This window comes from Mesoplodon mirus (genome assembly GCF_964341445.2).
Source record: "Mesoplodon mirus genome assembly, chromosome: 2".
Lineage (NCBI taxonomy): Eukaryota > Metazoa > Chordata > Mammalia > Artiodactyla > Ziphiidae > Mesoplodon > Mesoplodon mirus.
Window position 1 is genome coordinate 161,077,960 of NC_138977.1, and position 22,761 is coordinate 161,100,720.

At 42.3% G+C, this 22,761-nt stretch overlaps 1 protein-coding gene across 2 annotated transcripts in view; it reads left to right on the forward strand.

Moving 5' to 3' along the window:
- STX18 (syntaxin 18) overlaps positions 1-22,761 on the forward strand; it is a 119,825-nt gene that overhangs the window by 42,254 nt on the left and 54,810 nt on the right. Inside the window, exon 1 of one of the 2 annotated variants that reach the window (XM_082609914.1) lies at positions 20,797-20,815. The exons of the other annotated variant lie outside the window; for it this stretch is intronic. The gene's annotated coding sequence lies outside the window, so the exon portion shown is untranslated. Of the gene's footprint in view, positions 1-20,796; positions 20,816-22,761 lie in introns of those variants that run through there. 2 annotated transcript variants of the gene reach the window in all.

Below are 22,761 nucleotides of genomic sequence, written 5' to 3' on the forward strand. Positions count from 1 at the left end.
GGCAGTAACATTATAGTTATTTGGGGTTTATTATTGTTAATGGGTTTATTATCCAGTATTATTTTGCAGAGAAGTAGAAAAGTGACTTCAAATCTGTTTTCTTTTTGCTTCCCCCACCGACCCCAGTCCCCGCCGCCCCGGGAGTGTTTCCCTCCAGAGAAAAATTGTTCTAAAAAGAAAAATAAAACTTCCAAATTTAAGGAAGACATATTTAAACGAGTTGTAAATTTATGTGGTGAAAACAATATGCATTGAGCTTCTGTGGAACAAGAAATCCCCTTTTATAGAAAAGAGTGAAAAAGTTTGATTTTCCCAGTTAGTATTGTTACAGAAGTTTTATGTGACTAATTTTAATGAGTAGAAAAATACAACATCTGTTCATTTACAGTAACTAGTAATCATACCTCTCTTTGACACATACCATATACCCTCAGATATAAACACGCAGGAGTACATTATCTCTGACCATAGCATATTGTCTCCTTATATTCTTGTGTCTTAGAAGATAAAGTTAATCTTTGTTTAACTCAGCAGGTGCAATACACATTTTGTTCTAGGCCTAGTAGATGTATCTCAGGAAGATATGACAGGGTGATTCTGAGGACCAGTGAACACATTTTTAATTTACAGATCTTATAAATTCTATCACAATAGGCAGTATAGACATTAGTTAAGAGCAGAGATTCTGGAGCCACATTAACTGGGTTTTAATCTAGTTATGCTCTGTATTAGCTGAGTGGCAGTGGGCACAGTATGTAACCTTTCTGTGCCTCAACTTCCTCATATGTTAAATCGGGATAATAGTACTATTCACCTCATAGATTAAGGAGAATTAAGTGAGTTAGTATTTGTAAGACAGAATAAAACTGTGCCTGGTGCAGAGTGTTATATGGCCGCTAGTGAGTGTGTGAATAGATGTTTTGTGTATCTGTTGATGTTTTTGGTATTAATCACAGAATAATAAGGTGCCATTTGTAGTTCTGGGGCCTGCTCAGGGGTTGATGCTGAACAAGTTGAATGATGATATAGCTTTTTCTAGTTTTCCTTAGTTCCCCCCTGCCGCCACCTCCCAGTTTTTCTGCAACTCATGGTTCATCATAAACATCTTAGAAATTGGAAGTCTGTGATCTTTATTGGCATATTGTGCAGTAATCCTGAGAATTCAGCCTGAGCCCCTGAGAACTAAATCAGAGGTCATGCTCTCCTAAAGCCATACCAAACAGGCCTTCTGGTACGGATACTGGGGGGCAGGGGTTGGAGGAGTCTTGTGGTCTTCACAGCTCCCTTTGCACTGTGGAGCCTGAGGGGGCGTCTGGGTGATGGTACACTTGCATGTCTGTGACCATCCGCTCCCATCGCCAACCTAGGTCCTGGATCTGGGATGGCAGACCCAACCACAGTCCTCAGAAACTAATACAGGCCTTCACTGGTTCAAATGCTGTTTTTATGGAATTCATTTCTGTGTAGAACATTAAGAAGCCAATTCTTCCACTGGCTATTAAGTCTTCTCAGATCCAGGCTAATTTGCCTTGGCAGTATGAAGGAATCTTCTCCCTGCCTCCCACAAAAGGCATGTAAGTCACTGCTTCCCACACCCTTCATCTACCTCTTTCAAACAGCTGTTCTTTGCACACCCTAAGTGCTAAGACTTAACAGAATTTGAGTCTCCTGCATGACACCATGGTTTAATGTGGCTGGTGGTAGGTTTTTTTCCTTTTCTTTTTTTTAACTCCAAACCTGTGGTACTCTAGTTATTTAACATGGAAAGGGTTATAGGTTAAATGTCAGTCTTTCTACCCACAGTTGTGTAGGCAGCTTCAGTATGGTGAGGCTTTTAATGACACTCCAAAGCTGCTGCTTTTAAACAGCACAGGTAACCCAGGCCTCAGCTCCTCCCCCCATTACTGTGGCTTGGGCCAGCTGGGTGGCTGGGGTGGGAGTGTGGGTGGTGGATCAGAGAGCGGAGAGCCTACAGAGTAGGGACAGCAGTGAGGCATCTCCACGGTTAAGGCTGACGGGTGAGCAGAAGGGGGTGGATTCAGGAGCCATTTCAGACATAGAGTCTGTAGGGCTCACTGATGGATTGGCCGGAGTAGTTCAGTGGGAGGCAGTGATCAGCTGTGAGGGCTCTGCCTAAGAGGACACTGACATTCTCGTAATCTCATAACTGACTTAGAGCATAGTAGCTGACACAGGACCTGCGGCCACGGTCCTGTGATGGGGGTTATCAGGACGTGAGAGGCCTCACAGCTCTTGGATGCTGTTTCATTTTGCTGCCCAGGCCTCTCCTTTCCCCCTTACCTCACCACTGGGGTTGCTATTTAAGAAATCAGAGTTTGGGACTTCCCTGGTGGTGCATTGGTTAAGAATCCACCTGCCAGTGCAGGGGACACGGGTTCAAACCCTGGTCCGGGAAGATCCCACGTGCCGTGGAGCAACTAAGCCCGTGCGCCACAACTACTGAAGCCCGCACACCTAGAGACCATGCTCCGCAACAAGAGAGGCCACCGCAGTGAGAAGCCCGCACACCGCAACGAAAAGTAGCCCCCGCTCACTGCAACTAGAGAAAAGCCTGCACGCAGCAACAAAGACCCAACGCAGCCAAAAATAAATTAATTAATTAATTTAAAAAAAACCCCAAACTCATCATTAGATGTTTAAAAAGAAATCAGAGTTTATGTCACTTAATGGTGGTGTTGGGCAGTCCTCTGACTCGGTTTCTTCATCTTGATATTGAAGATCGTATATTACTTGCTTTACCTTTCTCTTGGGAATGTAAAGAATAAATGAAAAAAAAAGAGAGAAATCTTGGTTTTGAAAGTGTATGTGACAAATAGATCTTGATGAAGGTACACTTATTTAATGAAATATAATTCAACTATAGGATAAAAATATCACATGATCTGATAATCATAGATGTTCTCATTTACCATCCCAATATTTCAGACGTGGACAGTTTTTAGAGCCCGTAGTGTGTAGTTGACAGGCCCACTGTACTATGTCATTTTGTTTTAACTCTCATATCCATTTTAACTTGTTCCATTTCCTTATACTAGGATACTGTGAGATCCTCCTTTTTAAAAAAATATTGTTACAGTTAACTCAACAGATTATTTTACCTGAAAATGAATGTTATTATGTGTTTTTATTTTCCTGTTTAAAAATTCAGACATGGGGTTGGGGAGCTGGACCTGGACCTGGACTAACATAAGGCTACCATTTATTTTTTGTATTTAAACGTACAATTTTAATATGAAAGAAAAGAGAGAGAAAGAAAGAAAACCGTCTTCTTCTGCCAGCACCGTCTGTAAAAGAACACTTAACACTGCTGGTTTACAGAAATTCCTTCACTGGGCATTCAAGGCCTTCCAGTCTTTGCATAGTATTTGTTGTATGCCAGGTATTTTTCTGAGCAGAAAATAACCCCTTTCACCCTCATACATGTGTGGTATGTACCCATTTTTACAAAAGAAGAAACTGAGGCAAAGATAGGTTAAGTAATCTGGGCACACCCACACAGCTAGTGACTATCAGAGCCTGTGTTGGATCCAGGCAGTCTGAGTGCAGAGTCCGCTTCACTGTCCCCCACCCTGCCCCTATCAGTGGTTCTCAGCCTGCTTGTCCATTAGACCCATCTGGAGAGCTTGCCAAGAGTGCCAAGGGATAAAGAGAGATGTTTTACCTGGTCCTACTTGAAACCAATCAAATCTTCCTTCTTCTCCCCTTTCAAGGTCACTGTCTCCCTGTTTTTCTAGTCCACCAGACCCTGTTCTTCCCCTGATTTCGTGACATATGTAGGGTTTTTAATGGCCTTTTGCAATTAATGGCATACAGCTTCATGGGTTGGCTCTCTAAGGCAGGGCCCTTGGGGACAGGGACATCCTTCCTCCCTGTGTGTAGCCTTCCCTGTGCCCAGCACAGCACTGTACTCATACACAGCACGTGATTGTTAATCCCTCCGTGGAGGCTTCAATGTTCTGTTGTCACTTTGAATCAGGGGAGATCCCATGATGTATGGAAAGAGCGTGGATGGTTAATTGGGCAGATCTAATTTGACCAACTCTAGCATATCTGAGCCTCAATTTTCTTACCTGTAAAATTGTAAAGGTGATAATATTAGAGGATTAATGTGAAGATTAAATGAGATATGTGAAAATATGGGCTATGCTCTGTCCTGTGTAGGTAATCAAAAATAAACGCTGAATTCTTTCTTTGTAAAGTAAGCACAGTTTTGAATGTGAAAAATCGCTCGAAAATGCACTGTTCAGCTTTCAGTCAAATGCAAGAAGTCATGGAATTTTTGGAGCTCAAATAGACCTTCAGGATCAGCGAACGCAGTCCCTTCATTTTGCAAGCGAGGAAATTGAAGCATAAAGAAGCGACTTGACCAAGGGCACGCTGTGAGCCCAGATGCAGTCTCTGTGTGGATTACTCATTCTGTACTGGTGTACAGATAGGTGGTTAATAAATGCTTTCTTACTACTGTGATTATTGTTACCTTCTGCTTCATAGCGTTTGCACTGTCACCTCAGTGTACTCTTATATGCGTTATGGAACTCTCAAAGGAACTTTGCAGGCCTCCAGTGTCTGACCCCAGTGTAAAGCTTTGCCTGTTGGATACAGTCCTAAAGGAGCCACCATCGGATACGGAGTTAAGTAGGTACAAGGAAAGAGTATATATTTACCTTGATTTTTTTGCACAAGAGGGAGAAGAGTTAAAAATATACAATGAGGTTGAAAGCCCATGAAGCTCTTTCCAGTTCCTGTGTTTTCTGTGAAAACGGGGCTCTTTTATCTTTATAAGTTCTTGCATGTATAAGGTTAAAAGCAGACGGGAAATGAAGTTATTCCAACTTTGCTTCTAATGGAACATCGATATTTTGTTTTTACTAAACATCATATTGTAGAAGCTTCAAAATAGCATCATGCGTTGAGATTGTTTAAACCATTATAAACATCATTTTCTATTGATGCTTTAGAATAGATTTTTTAGATTTCTATTAATGTTGATTATTATAATTTGAAATAAAAGTGAAAAACAATTCATAGACACATAATATGTATTATTTATTTGGAGGCCTAATTGCTAGGGAAGTGTGCATCCAGTAGTGAAGATAGGAAGATAGGAAGATGTGTCATTTTCTGATCTCTGAACACAAATTCTTGACTCCTGTCATCTCCCCTTCACCCCCTGCAGAAACCCTTTTTTTTCCATAGTGGGATAGTTTTTGGAACAACCAAGGTGAACACGCTCTGGTGTTAAATCATTTACAGTTCCTCATCATTTTCTGTCCCATTTTGCAGCTTACTACATATGCTAAGATGTCTTGATTCTCTTAAATGCTTGGGAAGGTTTTCCTTTGTAGGACTGTGAAATTAGCCGTGAACAGTGGGGGGAGGAAATGCCTGTGTCTTTTCCAAAAAGTGGGTTTGCTTAGAGAAGATGATGATAAATGTTTAGCATTCTTAGCAGCGCCTAAAGTCATGCGGAGAAATACCTATTTCAGGCCTCTCCAAGGAATTTGTCTAAAAGCAGAAACATTTGTAGTTTGGACTTTACTTGGGGTTTACAATATACTGTATGAGCACGTTACAAATATTTAACATTTATTTTTTGACATGATCATTGGTATCTTTGTTTCCTGATTCTACACTAAGCTCTTAACCTTTTTTTGTTTTTATCTTTTTCAGAAAAGTCTAAATGGGTGGGTTTTTAAAAATATAATGGAAACAGAATGTGGCTTAACTTCTAAAATTATTCATTATGCAGAGAAAAACCTGAAGCTATAAAATTTAAATCTCATGAAAGTTAATCAAATTTGGTAGTGCACAGATTTCATCAAAACCTGAATTTCATAAGCCTTGAAAACTTTGATGTTTTAAAAATGTTTGAGGAGTTTGTCTTTACCATTCCTCAAATACACACATTCTTTCAGACCACTCGGGAAGAAAGTGCACAGAAGAGTGTTGCCGACTCCCTGAGGCGTCCTCAACTGGTTTCTAAAGCTGAAAGAAACTTCTTAGTCATATGGTGATAAGCAGAATTCAGAACATGTCTCTATTTTATTTTAGCACGTGTGAAATAGAAAGTGATAGTGATCACAAGAATGAAATTTGAGTTATGACATGTTGATGGATCTTCATATTAGGGCACTGTAAATGATATTTTCGGTTTCCTTATGAAAACAAAGTGAGTTCTGCTCTGAGTGATTCTCCTAATTGTTATTGTTAAGTTCTTTGCTCTCTCTTTTTCTGCTCACGCTTAGATAATCTAGAAATATGGTTTGGATCCTGTGTGTTTCACTTTCTTTTCTTAACTAAAAGTTTTCAGTGGGTGTACTCCCTGAGCAAATCTTTTTCTTTCCAACAAAGTATTTAGCTTTCTATGCACACAAATTCACGAGTCAGTTAAACGTGTTCGATTAATTTATCACAAAGAGTGCCACCTTGAGTAAAAACAATTCTACTCTGTGGAAAGTTCTTTCTTTTTTAAAAGAGAGTCCTTATTTCTAAGAGCAGAGCTCTGATTTTAATTAAAGAGCATTTTATGCAATTTTTTTCTAAAGCTTAAGATTAATTTCTATGGTTACTAGGGGTATAAATCTCTAGATTGCTTTAAAACAGAGATTTTTGTTCAGGAGAGAGTTGACAGCTCCCTTTAAGAGAAGCAATTACTTAATTTTACTTTCCTAAGTTTAAACACATAAAAATATTTGTAATGATACCCCAAAGGCATCATAAAAATGTAAAATAATTGTACTCTAAAATATCTAAAATTACAGGAAATAGACCTCGTTTTAAAAAAAGAACTGGGATTCATGGCTGGGGAACTGGGGTGTGACATACTTCAAAATCAGAATCTCTTGTCTGGAGCCTTTTATTTAATGGTAAAAAAAAAATCTTTTCTATTGCCAATCATACAGACTTTAAAATATGTTCATTCTATTAGGAAATATTTCTTTATAGTTTCATTACCTTTAACATGTATTACTTTATGAATGTCTTAGATCCCCCTTGAGAGACAAACTGCTGTCTCTAGAATTAAATGGCATCAGTTGGCTGGTGGATTAACTGTATCGCAGTTACCCTTTAGGCTCTTTTTAATGATTATTTTTAAACCTACATAGCCCAGTTTTCTAAGCAGCTTTGAACAAAGGCAGTATAAATAGTTTCCAGTGTTTTACTTATCCAAAGCATACTTCCTTTTTCAGTAGATAATGTTAACTGGTAAATTGTTCCCAGGTTAAAGGTTTGTCATATTTTAATAAATATAGTGCAAGATCTATAGTAGGGACACTTAAAGAAAACCCCCCCACACCTTTCCAAGTAAATGAATTAATACTTATCTTCTTTCCCACTTTGCTATTGTAGTATCAGTTCTTTTGCTATTTTCAGTTACTAAAATTTTAAGTGGGTCTTATATAGTAAAATGTCATTTTATTAGGAAAAGTGAAATTAGATAGTTTTGAAAGAAAGGGTGTTTCTTATGTAATATGAATGCTGTTGGGACTAGATATGCTTTTAGTTTAAAACGTGCCTGATTCAGGAATGCTTTGCATTAAATGAGTTTATATTTTGAGAGCAAAATGGGGGGAAAGAAAACTACTTTCCCTCCCTTTTTTTTTAAAGAGACAAAAAAATTAAGTTGAATGCAGATATTGAAAGTGCTCTGAGCTGAATGTTTGAGCAACAAAAGTAAACACTGATTATTGCAAATGTACATTTGGACCAATTTACTTTTATCTTTCAAGCGAAACATTTCCCACGGTTTTTGTGGGCTTTTATTTAAGTTGGGAAAGCTTTGGAAGTTTGTGTGAAAGTATAAATAAGTTTGGGAAAGTCATGATTAGAGTTTGATAATAAATATGCAAAAGCAAATTGGGAAACTCTATTAAAGTCAGATGTAACATTTAATAATGTTTTCTCTAAAAACTCATTTTTAGGGAGAAGAATGGTGATTTATGTGGCTCTGGAATAAAGACTTTGGCTGTGATTGAAAATAAGGGCTAAATATGAATTCTTCAACATGTATGAAATTTTGCTTTTTTTTTTAAAGAACCTTAGTGATTGTTTGGGAGTTCCCAAAATGTCCCTCTCCAAATGGGCACAAAAACTACATATGGATTTCCATTTAAAAAACAAAATACATACTTAGTTGCCAGGAAAATTTAAACTACTTTTTACGAAAGAAGCCTTAAATTTTAATGTATAGGGAGATTCCTAATTTTTCAGGGCAGAAAAAAATTTTAGTTCATTTAATTATTGAAATATATCATAATATAGAGTATAAATTAAAATAAAATTTAAAAACCTTAGTAGTCTAAAATTTGTTTTAAACCTCGTTGTCATTACATCAACCTCACAATTGCAAATTGGCATTTTATTTTTAGTTGTTTATACAAATTCTTGGGGAAATTTGTCCATTTTTTACTGTAATGATACCATAAGTGTAAAATGATATTACTTTAGCAGTTATTACATTTAGGTACTTTTGAAATAGTAGTCATGCCAACATTTGATCAGATACAGAGTTTTTGAAGGCTTTCTTGAACATTATAAAGTTTTACTTTCCTTTCTTTGATACACTACTTACTGTATATGTCCCTGAAAAGTGTATGTGTTTGGGATGGGGGGGCAGTTAGTGTTACATTTTGATGACAGTTTTATTGCTTACAAATTGATATGTGATTTTAACTGAAACTTGTTGCTAGGATAAGAATGGAAAATTTTATATGCATGATGTTTCAGATACTTTACCTAATGATCTGAAAAACTGTTAAAAGGAATTTAAATTATATACACTGGTTTTGATTTTAAAGCTTTCAACTGAGTTCTCAATATAAAATTCAAATATAGGACTTAAGATATTTAGGTGTCTAAGTATAAAACAGTAAATCTTAAAAGTAGGCTGAAAAGATATAATTTGATTCTCAAAATCAAGATCTATATATACAGCTCAGGATCTAACCATTATTTTTCTAGTTATTATTACACACAGATTGAAAAATGTATTAGGAACTGATTATTTTCTGCTATTTTGAACACTTAAGTAAGAATCAGTTTTTATCAGGTTAGTCCCCATTTTATAAAAACTAGCAGTTAGCAATTTTCTACAGTTTCTTTAAATCCTAGAAACTACTAAATTTTATTTTCATTTTTTTCAAGCAAAGAGATTGTTAGAATGTTTTGTAACTTATTCCTTGAAATAGTATTTTTGCCTTATTTTCACTTTCAGTTTTATGCCTTATTTACTCCAAAGAAGACCACAGTGAGGGAAAGGAACCTATATTTTTTAGAGGACAGGGAATGATGAAACAAGGCCCGGATTTTGCTTGGAATTTGAACATTTGTATTATTGTTTGAGGCTGGCATGCTCTGCATTTTATTCCCGCTCACTCAGTTGAAAGATGACTTCAGAGGCAAGGCTGTGTATCTTGTTACCAAGCCCTCTTTCTCAGAGCTTCATGATAAAACGCACATTGGTTCCTTTGCTTTTGTTTTCACTGATAAAGAAAAAATATATGTTTTAATAGAGCAAAGCACTTACACTTTGGGGGTTCGAATGTTATCTGAGCGTTTTCTGTTGAATGTAAATTATTGGCATCTATCAAGCAGTATGGAAGTTGAATGTATGTTTTCCCTTTGTACCACCCTCAGTTGATTTCGCTCTTCTCTTTGCTGATGTGAAGCAGAAACTGGACAAGGTAACAGTTTTGATGATGAGATTAGAGGTAGCCAGGCTGACTGTCTCCTGGCTTTTAGAGAACCTTATAAGCTCAGGGCCACCCCTTCCCCTTGTTTAGATATTACTTGCTCTTTTGAGTTTCAGATTACAGGAGCAATTGATCTGCATGACCTATCTTAAGAACTTTAACTTTGCAGTGGAAACTTAAACCAAATGTATATCCTCAAGAGACAAATCATCTTAAAACCAGGCTGTTGTCATTTTGATATACTGTACTGTTCTCGGAGGGACAATGTGGTAGAGGGCAGCACCTAGTGGACGGGACGTGCACTTGCTGCTCTTGGGTACGAGGTTTAGAGAGCCAGTCTATATTGATGTGACTCTTGCCCTTCCTTGGCTTGCAAATAGGTGAGGTTTTATGCTGTTCCCAGCTCATGATTTCTACCCAGGGCTAGGATCCCAGGAGAATGAGATTGGGAGAACTTGTGACATGTCAGTTTTATTTGTGGCTTTCCCACTTGCGTAGGTGTGTGTGTTGGTCCTTGCCATCTTCACAAACATATTCTCCTCATAGTTGATATTATAATTAAAACAAAAAGATCGTTTTTTAAATAATTTTAACACTCCTTTTTTAAAATTTTATTTATTTTTTTGGCTGTGTTGGGTCTTTGTTGCTGCGTGCAGGCTTTCTCTAGTTGCGGCGAGCGGGGGCTACTCTTCATTGTGGTGTGCAGGCTTCTCATCGCGGTGGCTTCTACTGTTGCAGACCATGAGCCCTAGAGCGTGTGGGCTTCAGTAGTTGTGGCACACGGGCCCTAGGGTGTGCGGGTTCAGTAGTTGTGGCTCACGGGCTCTAGAGCGCAGGCTCAGTAGTTGTGGCACACGGGCTTAGTTGCTCCGCGGCATGTGGGATCTTCCCAGACCAAGGATCAAACCTGTGTCCCCTGCATTGGCAGGCAGATTCTTAACCACTGTGCCACCAGAGAAGCCCCCCAAAAGGTCATTTTTTAAAATGTCAATAGGGCAACATTCAGTCTTTGGGGATTTTATGTTTTTGAGTGTATGTGTTTAACCTTAGTAATAAGAGACTACCTTTGGATAGAACTGCTTGTTGCCACAGCCTTTATACCCTCTTGCTAATCTGTTCTCTTTATGAGAAGAGAAGTTGCTGCTGATTTATCAACTGGATCATAAATTGTTGGCTGCCCGTTAACAGAGAGTTGTGTGCCTTTGGAGTAAACTAACAAATTTGCAAAAACAGTGTGAGAAAATTCCATATTAAAAAAAACTTTTAATGTATCACAACCACCAGTTTTAGGTATAGCTATTCCTTAATGTTTATTTTAGAATGAGAGATTCTTAATAAAATGTATCACTCTTTCAACAGACACTTATTGAGTTAGGAACCTTGCCAGATTTGGGAAGCTGAAGTGAATGTGACATAGTTCTTTTTTGGACATGCCATTTTTTTTAAGTCTTTTAATTCTTTACCTCAAATAGAGTGAACATATTCCTGAGAAGTGGAATGTACTACAGTGGGGTATAAATGTGTTTATTTGCATGGTGTTTTCTGCCACGACTGGAAGAATTTAGAAGACATTTAGCAAGTACTTTTGGAGGAACTGATAAATAAAATTGATGGCTTTTTAAAGTGAGTTTGGTGTGTGGGAAGTTGTAGAAGCCTGCATGATAACTCTTCCTCAGTTGGGTTCTTCAGCTCGAGTTTTATGCTGAAAGAGCCCAAGCTTGGAAATGCAGTGTGAAGAATTTAAGAGCACAGGCTCTGGAATCTGTTTTGAGTATGGACCTTGGCTTTTCAACTTGCTAGCTGTGTGACCTTGGGCAAGTTACTTAACAGCTCTGCGCTTCAGTTTCCATTTTCTCATGTGTTATGAGAATTAAATGAGATCATCTATGCAGTGGCATCGTCAACGCTAAACATTGACGCTGATGATGATGGTGACGACGCTCGGTTAGTGCTTCTCTCCCATCTTCCCTTTTCTCCACGCTGTAAGGCAGGAGTGTGAGTAGTTGTGACAGTGTGCTCAGTCTTTCCCCCACACCTGCAGGCCTCGCACCCCTGCTGCCTCCACCTCTCCCTGGTTACTGTTACCGCTGTGCAGATAGACTCTGCCGATGGACGGCCAGCAGCTGCTTCCAGGTGCTGAGCTGGAAGTGCTTCCTTAGGCACATGAGGTTTACAAAAAAGTTGTGCTCTCCTGTGTTTGTCTATTTGTTTGCTTGTTGAACTGTGTTTTGTGATCAGAGGGTCTTAACCTGAGCTCCAGTGAGCCAAGAGCCTCTGAAGCTCAGAATGGTGGACAGGAAGTTTTTTGTATCTTTGGGAATATTCATTTTCTTAACGGAATAGATCATACACGTAGCTTTGGTTAGTGTCTCAAAGGATCTGTGCCCCCTAAAAGGGTCAAGAACTGTACCTTTGAAGTTCACAGTTCTTTCTGGAAAGCCACTCATGAAATTAAAGGTACCATAACCCCCCCCCCAGAAAATGAAACTCAAATTTGACTTTTACACTATTTGTTTCGTAAGATATACAGGCATAATTTTAAGGGTAGAGTTGAGAAGTTAATTTAATTTGAGAAACTCAAATATAAATGGAACATTTTTCCTCTTACCCCTCTTGTCAGAGTTCTGAAGAGCAAGGAAAAGTCAGGAATACAGGCTCTGGAGTAGACCCCCTGGTTTCAAATCCAGCTCTGTCACTTGCTAGTGAGACCTTGAGCCAGTAATTTAGCCTCTCCCACCGTAAAGGGGGAATAATGACGGTACCTACCTCATAGGATTGTACCAAGGGTGAAATGGAGTCATCTGGACAAAGCCCTTGTGGCTCTTCTTGGTGTGTAGTAAGTACTGTGTGTTTGCCGTTATCATTTTGTTGCACATTTTTGTTTACCCAACAACATTTGTAATATGTACAAATTTGTTGCCTATTACAAATGGTCTTTGTCTATTTTGTGTGAACGTTTACAAATATTTCTAATTTCTTTCTTCTGACCAGACTTTCCAAGGTTCTATAGCTGAGTTGCCTAAGTCAGAAAAACCTTAATAAAGGAGGATCCCAAGTACTTGGATCCTTAAAATCACGCCTTGAAACTTTGGAGAGCATAAAAGGAGTGAAAAGAAACCAGTAGGGTTTGGTCAGAAGGCACGTTCTAATGGATTGAACGCCAAAAATTATCTTGGAATTTCTGAGTCGAAAGGACCTCTGCGGCCTGCATGTGAGGAGTCCGGGCCCAGAGCAGAGAGTCTGCGGCCCTAGGGCCGGCTCGGGTCCCGGTGCGCCCAGGGGGGGCCTCTCCCTGCCTGGAGCTGGCCGCCCACCATACCTCCTGCTCGAAGCGCGGTGTGAGAGCAGGGTGGATGCGGCGGGCTAGCGGCGGAGTGCCAGTGTGAGCGGTGGTTCTCAGAGAGGGGGCGCTAAATGCAGAGACTGCCTGGGAGGAGAGCACGTGCGCTGAGAGAAAGGAAGTCCTTGTGAACCGAGAAAGATACGGAGGAGGGGGACGGGGTGGGGAGAGCCAGTCGCACCCTTGAGACGTACCTCACAGACACTGAGCCGGCAGGGGTCGGCTGCTCCGCGTGCTTCGCCAGGGCCCCTTGTTGTCCAGTCCACACATGCGGCCCGGGTGAGGGTGGGATGGAGCTTGGGCGCTGCTGTGCCTTCCTCGGTTGTTTGCCTAAGGCGTCTTCCGGTAAGAGTACCTTGCCTCACTGCCTGTGAGTCTAGCATCTAAGACTAAGCATTTTTGCTCTCACTGTGGCTCTTAAAACTCAAACCAGCCACCCCTTCTGATGCACAACTGAAGAAAAGGCAACCGTTCCAGCTCTGGGAGAGCGTGAGCTGTCTTGGACTTACCTAGGAGCGTAAGTCAGAATCCGGAGCAGCCTGTGTAAGCTCCGGCTGGGTCCTGTGCCTGGAAGTTAGCCTGACGGTGAGGGGCGGCTCCGCTGTGGAAGCAGCCCGAGGACAGCAGGCTGCAGAGCTCTCGTCCAGCCAGCTCTTTTCAGGAGCTGGTCGTGCCCACGTGAGTTGTTCCCAAGCTGCTTTCAAGAAGGGCTTTTCCAGGTGCCCCGCCACCGTGGCGTTGAGCCTGCATCAGGGCGCCTCTGCCCCTCCTACCTCTGCTCTTTGCGCCTGACCTTGGTACCCGCGGGGGCCACCCGTTGCCGCTGAGGCAGTTAAAGTTGGACTCCGCAGCCAAACCCTCTGGGGCCAAGCTGTGGTAAGTCGCGGACTCGCTGTGGGGCCTTGGGCAGTGTGTTAACCTCTCTGGGCTTCAGCTTCCTTCTCTTCCATGGGGGTAGTAACAGTGCCTATCTCATAGGGTTGTCATGAGAGTTAAATAAGTTAAATATATGTAAAGCTCCTAGAATAGTGCCTGGCCTGGAGTAAGCAGTCAATAAATGTTAGCTACTAGTGTTAACCACCACCTGTCCTCCACTTGTGCTGGATTTGTGCCAAATCCAGTTTCTTTCCTTCCCCTGACTCCATAGCTCTCTGTTCCCCTCAGTGCTACGACTTTGTGAATGACCTTCTAGGTCACAGCTCTTTCACATGACCTGGGTCCCTCCACCTTCCTTTCCATCTGCTGCCCCAGGGCAGCCCCCACCCCCGTCCAGGCAGACCTGGCCTCATGGGTAAGGCCCAGACAGCGACGAGGAGGCGGCAGAGGGAACCTTAATAAGCTTGAGCACCTGCTTTGTACCAGACACAGTACCGACATTTTCACTGACAGCTTGTAGTCACCTTCAGTTACCGTCTCCAGTTTACACGTCAGAGGTTAAAGCTCAAAGAAGTTAAATATCAATAAGTTGCAGAAGGCACTATCACTAGTCAGTGGCGGAGCTGGGATCTGAACCCAGGTCTGTGTGACTCTGGAGTTTATGCTTTGCATTACCCAGAGTGGACAGAGAGCAAGATACGTGCGCACTCTGCACACACTCTACACACAGCCTCCGGACCAGACAGGATTTGGGTTGGGCCTGAAAAGCGATGTGAAGCCATGTCAGCCCTGGGTTGGAACTCCCTGTCTGTCCTCCCTCCTCCCTTCCTCTCTTCTGCCTTATTATCTCCCTCCTTAATGTGCTTGCCCCATACTGGGTCTTAATCTGTTTGTCAAGAGAACAAATAAAAGGAAGGGGTTTTTTTTGCACACAGAAAAGAAAGTTATGATTATTAACCAGCATACATTTGCAAAGCACGAGCCCTGTCCCCCCAGCCTCATTGTGCACTTTTGGATGACGTTGTAGGTGAGGAGAAGATCTGATTTCAGGGTGCGGTTAGCAGATCTCGCTGTGATATTTTTGTGGAGGAAACATTTTTTTTTAGTGGACTGAATATTTGGATTTCAAGGGTGTCTGTGGTTCGTTGAGCTGGCTGTCCACCGGGAGGGGTCTATAACTCCATGCTTCTTTTTCAGCCCTGTTTTCATTCCAGTTTTTTAAATGATCATTTTTACTTAGAGATGTCTTTAGTGGCAGAATGATCAGAATGGCAAATGACAAGGAGCCAGGGGAAAATATGGATATAGTGAAGACATAGTTCTTCATGGAAAAAGTGATTTTAGTTGATGGAAAAAATAATTTTAGTTGATGTTAAGTCAGCTTGACTCTGACTTGACAGTGAACATCCTCTTAGGCGGCATTAGTAGAAGCACAGAGGCTGGAACAGGGAGGTAATGGTCGTCCTGCCTCCTCTCCACCTCCTGTTGACACAGAGTATTGAGTCCATTCTCGGAACCACATTTGACTTTTGAGGCCAATAAATTCCTGCATTCAGAGACTAATAAGTAAGACCAGCAGCCACAAGTGTATTTCACGTAAAGAATTCCTTAAGGGATTGAGAACGTTTAGCTTACAGAAGAGAGAAGACTTGCGTGGGGGCACACAATAGCTGAACTCGATTCAGAGTGAGAAAGAACTGTGAGCTGTGGTGGAGCGGATGGCCCGGAAGAAGCAGGGGCTCCCTGCATGCAAGCAGAGCAGGGTGTTACTTCCTGGAGTTATACTCTGTATGTCAGCTAGCACATTGCAGGTTCAGATAGGCCAGGAGTGGACCGAGCTTTGGAAGTGGAGGGTATGTGCAAGCAATGCCAAACCCATGCAGTTTGGGGAGCCAGTAGAATGGGAATTAAAATGTTTAATGAGATTAAAGTGTGAACCTGAAGACAATGAGATGTAAAGAGAAAGCTGGGGCAGAAGGATTGAGGAGGAAAAGGTTGAGAACACGATATGCTTTTACTTTTTCTTGAGGTTAAGAGTCCTAGACCTGTTTTAAAATGGAATTGCACTGAGCTTCATGGATCATTAAGCCCTATGGTGCTACTCAGCTTTTGAAAATTGTCACGAGTTCGTTCATTATGTCATTAGCACTAAGAATCTAAGATTTTACTTTTTTATTTTCTTAAAAGGAGATAGGGGCTTAGTATTAGAAAATAATACCTTTCAGGTTGCTTGAAGGTTAGTTGCTAATATCAGAAATTAGACCACTAAATTCATCTCAACTCCTGTTAATTGTCCTTGTCCCCTCCGTGTGACCACCCCTATAGTCTGCTCCTCAGGCTCTATGAAGCTGGCGTAGAAGGCTGGAACTAGAAGAGTCGCTCTCTCTCCTCTTTCACGTACACATTTCTTTCTCTCTCTCTCTCTCTCTCTCTCTCTATTAGAAAACATACGCTGAATTCTGGAAACTACAAACCAGTAAGGTTGGCACTGGTTCTCAGCAAAATTCCAGAACAGGTTATTTAACCACTGATGAAGTTTCCTTAGATCAAGAATGTCGGTGTCTTTTTTTCTAGTGAGGTTTCCAGACTGATGGGATAGAGCACTTTATATATTCAACTAACGTTTATGTTATATATGTGTACACATATATGTGCATGTATATATGTAATGGGTATAACATATATACATGCAGCTAACATGTATGACATTCCGCTAACAGACACTTACAGCATGCCTCCCGAAGGCATCATACAGAGAAAGGGGGAAGTGAACCCAGAATGCCATATTTTTTTTTTTTTTTTTTTTTTTTTTCTTTTTGCGGTATGCGGGCCTCTCACTGTTGTGGCCTCTCCCGTTGCGGAGCACAGGCTCCGGACGCGCCGGCCCAGCGGCCGTGGCTCACGGGCCCAGCCGCTCCGCGGCATATGGGATCCTCCCAGACCGGGGCACGAACCCGTATCCCCTGCATCGGCAGGCGGACTCTCAACCACTGCGCCACCAGGGAGGCCCCAGAATGCCATATTTTAAAACCTCCTAGGGCCCAGCACATTTGAGTGCTTGGTGGATGAGAAATAAGATGTTCCAGGCAAAACAGCAGTGCCAAAGGGCAGAGCCGGAAAGAGGAGGCTGGATCAGGGAAGGGCTCTGAGGCTCTGGGGTGGGTGTGGGAAAGCAGGCAGAGAAGCTGGTTTGTGGGTGCCCATTCCTTTGGCAGATTTTCAGCCAGTGGTGTGGACAGGCCTGGCTGACCAGTTTACTTTGTGGGGTGAAAAAGAGGGAAGAGTCAAAATGTCCTGAGATTTTCTAACTTGGGGAATCCAGAGAGAGAGGCTCTTTCTCTTTGTGGGGACAGGGAGGGACTGAGAGTAAGTCAGGAGGATCAAGCGTGAGTGGTTGGATGACTAAGGCTTTGGGACATGTAGCTTTTGAGGCACCAGTGGGACACACAGTAGACGGTTGAATACGCTCCTGGAACACAGGAGCGAGGCAGGGGCTGGGTGGGCATTTTCTGTAGATGGTAAATTAAGCTATGGATGGAAGGGGCGGGTTTAGCAAGAATGTGTCAGTGGTGAGCTTCATTAAGTTTCTGAGGTGTGCAAAGGCGGAAGAGGCAAGGAAAGAAGGTGAAGCAAAGTTGTCAGAGGTTTAGGAAGAGAACCTGGGGACAGTGGGGTCCTGGAAGCCGAGGGAGTATGGTGCTTCAGGAGGGTCTTGTGCGAGGACTGGGAGAGTGGCTCACCCCTCCAGGGCCCTGTACGCTCTGAAGGGTGGCCTCGTGCAGTAGAAATTAGGGCGGAAGTGATAGGAGGAGGCTCAGACTCCTTGCTTATTACTTGCTTATTACTAAACAATTGCTGAAAGGAAAGAAGTGAGAAAGAACAGTTCATACATGTAATCCCTTAACACATTCACTACTGTGACCCCAGCACTGAAGGAATGTCTGTGGCCATGCCAGACTCTTTTGTGGGTGACTAGTCACTGAGAGCTTCTCTAGCACGGGGATGGGGACAGGACTCAGACAACCCTCACTGTGACTTCAGCAGAGTCGTCGCGCTCCAGAGCTGTGACGGTTCTGAACTTTTAGCTATAATTGGTATTGATGCATTTTTCAATTATGACTGAAGGGAGGTGGATTTGGAATTTAGTTAGCGGGCCTCCAGATTAGACTTGGGAACATGATCCTTGTGAAAAGTCGTTTTAGCTTATCAGTAGTTGGCAAACATTTATACAACAGTGGTTGTTCTGACTGTCCTTTGGCTGCCTACTAAACTGGACAGCAAGCTGTGTCCACTGATTGAATGAAAAAAGTAACGATTTTGTGTTACAGGGAACTTTTTACAATATGCCAGAGGGCCATACCGGAGTCTCTTTAATCTTTAACAATGGCTCTCTCTTGCAGTGGCAAATTATGCAAATCAGTACTTAGTGTTTCATAATCAATCAGGTCTTTGTTGGAAGTGTTATGAAAGCCAGAACAGAATTCCTGTGGCGGGGGAGAGTAGTAGGGGACGTTGCAAGTCAGGCCACTGCTGTGATCTGCAGAGGACACTGGTGGCTGCTTTGAACCCCCCTGCAGTGAAAATGCAGTCGTCCTTTGAGAAGAATCCCTCCGTTTTGTAGCAGGGTTTTTGTTTTACAGTTTATCTTGCTTTGGGTAATTTACAAAACACCCACGAAGGAGCAGCTAGCAGGTCTGTGCTGTGGATGACACACATAAACAAAGCTGGGCCCGCCGCCTGGGACGGCAGATGGCAGCCGTGCTCCGGAGCTGCCTTTGTGTTGAACCTGCCAGGAGTGCAGTGTTTTAAAACCTTGGGCTCCTCCAAGTGCACGTGTCTATTTCAAAACAATGTCATTTCAGCTTCAGTCTGCACAGCACAATTAACCTTTAATAATCCTTTGATTCTAGATCAAAAATACAGAACCAGAGAAAATTTTAAAGCCCTTGGGAAAAAATTGTGATGTTTTTGAGAGTTCCTGTTACTACTCCTGCTATAATACATGTGTTGCCATCTAGTGGATAATGTAAAGTATATAGCAGACTTACTATGTTTGGAGTTTATTTTACCCTGCTAGTAATTCTTGAAGCGGATAGAAAATCAGTTCAGTTTGGAGCATTAAATCATTTTTGGAGAGCCGCTTTGGGCTAGGCATATGCCTGAGCGGCTTATGTCCAACAGACATGAAAACATTTCAAAACAATATGGTGACATCCCCGAAAAAGAGATGCTTGCGAGGGGTCCTTAACCTGGCCTGGAAATGGCAGAGAAGACTTCCGGGAGGTGTATCCCCTGAGCAGAGTAGGAGTAAGTCAGAGGACTGGGATTGGGAGATGGGGGAGGGCTCTGAACCGTGAGAAGTCAGCAGGGCCAGGAACACTAGGGGGTCCCAGGCTCAAGGAATTGGATTTGACCCTGCGGGGCCTGGGGAGTCAGTATACACTCTTAGTTAGGCGAGATTTACCTTTTTGTTTAAAAACATTTTTTGTCTCGTTGCAAAGATTACACATACGAAGTGTAGAAAAATTTTAAGGTACGAAAAGGTATTAGGAAAAAGCAAAGTCTCCAAATCTTAACCACCCAGACAACCATCAGTGTTTTGATGAGCAGTCTTTTAGATTCCTCTCTCTCTCTGTGGATTCAGCTTCAGGTCTGTATTTCATATAATTTACCTAAGTACATGCTGTGTGCAACCTTGGTTTTCCCCCCATGCAGCAGCATGCTTGTGGGCAACCATCCATGGGGTTGAGTCCCTGGGGCTGAGTCCATGTCAGCAGTGCATATTTACCTGCGGGAGCAGACCTCATGGCTGCACACATTGGGATGTTTTTGTTTGGTCTCTCCTAGTAAAAGCTTTATGTGTAACAACAGGTAATGTGAGAATCTGTTTTTCCCTGTCAAATGCATCTAATATAGGGACCACTGCTACTGTTTTTTATAATCAGTCTGCCTATACTGTAGATGTGTTTTGTGGAGAAGTCCAGTGTCTTGATGATTTTTGAAATTAGCCTTATTAAAATACAGTCACTTAAAAGTGAACTTGATTTATCTTCAGAGAAAGAAAAGGATGAGTCACATGAATGCCTGTCATTTTAGAATGGAGTTTAAACAATTGTTTAGTTGAGTATCACCTTCGTGGAGAAGCCAGATCCTGGCTGACCCTGGAGTGTGGCTCTTGGCTTTGCGCTGACCCATAGCTGTTGACATTGCATTTGACCTGAACAAGGCATCTCAGCTTTGGGTACTTCTGATCTTAAAACGTTCTGTGTGCACTGTGGTGAAAGCAGCCCTCAGAGACCCACTGCGCTCGGATGGGACAGTAGGTTTGTCTTCGTGGGCAGACTTGCAGAGGCTGAAAGCACACAGGCACTTGGTTTGGGAGTCACGGTCCCCTGTTTATTTTGAACCATTTATATGAAATGTGATACTTCAGTGTCTTCTTATCTGTAAAGTGGGATTATAGTGGAACCTATCCCACAGGGTTATTAGGAGAAGTAAATGAGCTAATTGATGCAGTGTTTAGACTGGTGCCTGCCACACAGCATGTGCTCGATAAAAGTTAGCTATTAACTCGTGCTATTTCTATTTTTAAAGAATCATTTTTACTGCCCTCCCTTTGTAGTGAAGCTCAGGGAGATTAAACAACTTGCTCAAAATTTCAGTTGGCAAAGGTTAAGAGTTTAGGAAGTTTATTAAAAGCACCTCTTTTTTCCCAGCACAATTTTGGAACTACCTGAAAGAAATACAGGAGTCAGAACGTGAAAAAGCCAAACGGAGAACCTGGCTTTAGATTTGTGGCCAAATATGGGTGGAGCGCTGGCCAGAACAGACCCTCTCTGCTGCCTGGTGCCGAGTGTGCTCACTGCTGTCTCCAAACCCTACACCAGTAAGTCCTCTTCCCTCAGATGCGTGAGTGAAGCGTTGGGAGACAGAAGAGGAAGTTTGTCCAGCTGGGGTCCCTCCACGTGAAGCCTGAAGGTGGGGAGGAATCAAGGTCCCCTTCAGAGAAAGTGGTGGAGATTGAGCAGAGATTAGAACCGAGAAGCTCAGCCAACTCCCTGGATTCCGCACCCATTTCTCTCTTGTCTGCCCTGCTCCACCCAAACTCCACAGTCTTTTGCCTGGAGTCTGCTCCTCTGCTCATACCCCGCCTCACACTAGGCGTGGAGGTAGAGGAACTCAGACACAAGGAAGAGACCCAGTCCTGGAAGTTGCCTTCGTTACTTGTTTAAACTGTGTTTTGAGGCAGTTTGATGATCGATACTCAGGGTGAACGGGTCACCATTGCACCGCCAGTCTTTCTGACCATCCTGGTTCCTTGCTCACAGCTGTGGGCCTTCCTCCCAGCATCCCTATGGTCCTTGCGAATTCCAAGCCTCCCGTGTCACAAACTCAAGGAATAACAGCCGAGCTTGGAGGAGGAGACTTCAGTGGTAAAAACAGGCACTTTGGATATGGGCATGTTCCTACTTTGAGTGACTTATAAAATGAGCGCTCTACGTGGAAACATTCAAAAAACCTTCCTTGCAGATCTTTCTGTATCCACTGTAGTTGAAAACATTTTAAAAATCAATATATACAAATACTGTCACATGAAACCCAGTTTATATTTCTGTGAAGAAAAGCCTCAAACTTAAATAAGCTAAATAGTAATAGTTTCTTAGTCTTTTGACCATATAATGTAGAATAAATAACTTAGCCTTTGAGTCATACAGACCCGTGATCCGTGCCACTTCTTCCCCTTACTATCCTGTGACCGACCTCATGTGGGCCTCAGTTCCCATGTTTATCAAACGGGAATGGGGGTAACGTCTAACTCATCTGATGGTTATAGGGGAGCCGATGACAGCACATAGTGAGCAATTCACACACTTCCTGGCACACACATGCCTGGTGTGTCACTCTTGGGTAACATCAGGTGTGTAGTGCACTGTTGAATACAGATACAAGAAAAAAACAGCTTGCTGTTGCTCACTGGATGCTTTTCTCGGTTCCCAGTCATCCCTCTTTGTGATTACTATACTGGGAAACTGCACTTGCCACCTGCCAAGAATCTGCGCTTAAATTTGGGCATTAAGAACTCAAGCCTGATACTTAGAATGCTGGGTTCCATTCAGGCTTCACCCCATGTGTTCCTGAGCAAATTACTTACCCTGTCTCTGACTTAGTTTCCTCATCTGTAAAATAGGTGTGATGATGTTACCCATCTTGTGCGTGTAGCTGGGAGAATTTGATGAGCTACTGTGTGGGGAGATCTTGGAACAGAGCCTGGCACATAGTAAACTCTCAATGCAGGTTTTGTTGTTGGTGGTTTTTTTTAAATGGCATTCATCCTCTTAAATGGAACTTTAAGCAAGGCTTGCAAGTACTTAGAAATAAAATAGCTAGAGATTTTGGGTGGGGTTGAGTTGTTGGTTCAAATGTGGGCTATTACTAGTTTGGCAGCAGAAAATCTGTACTTCAGAATCACCAAACATGTTAAAAGAGAGTGCAAAATGGGAGATTTTTAAAAAAATAATGTTTTGTTAAGAAAAAATGTCAAGTATATACTAAAGTAGACCGAGAGTGTAAGGAGCCTGCCTGTGCGCATGTGCCCATCTTCAGCTGTCAGCTCAGGACTAATCCTCTTCCATGTGTTCCTCCCCACCTCCATATTATTTTGAAGCAAATCTCAGGTATCATGTCATAAGAAATTGGGATCACATTTGTTTTACTTTAAGGGAAACTTCTTGTAAGGATGTTTTCTGAGATGCCTGCGGGGCCTTCTTGTTCCTGGCACTTACCCCCTTGCACCATTCGACCCTGGTGGACTGGAATTAGCTAAAGCTGGAG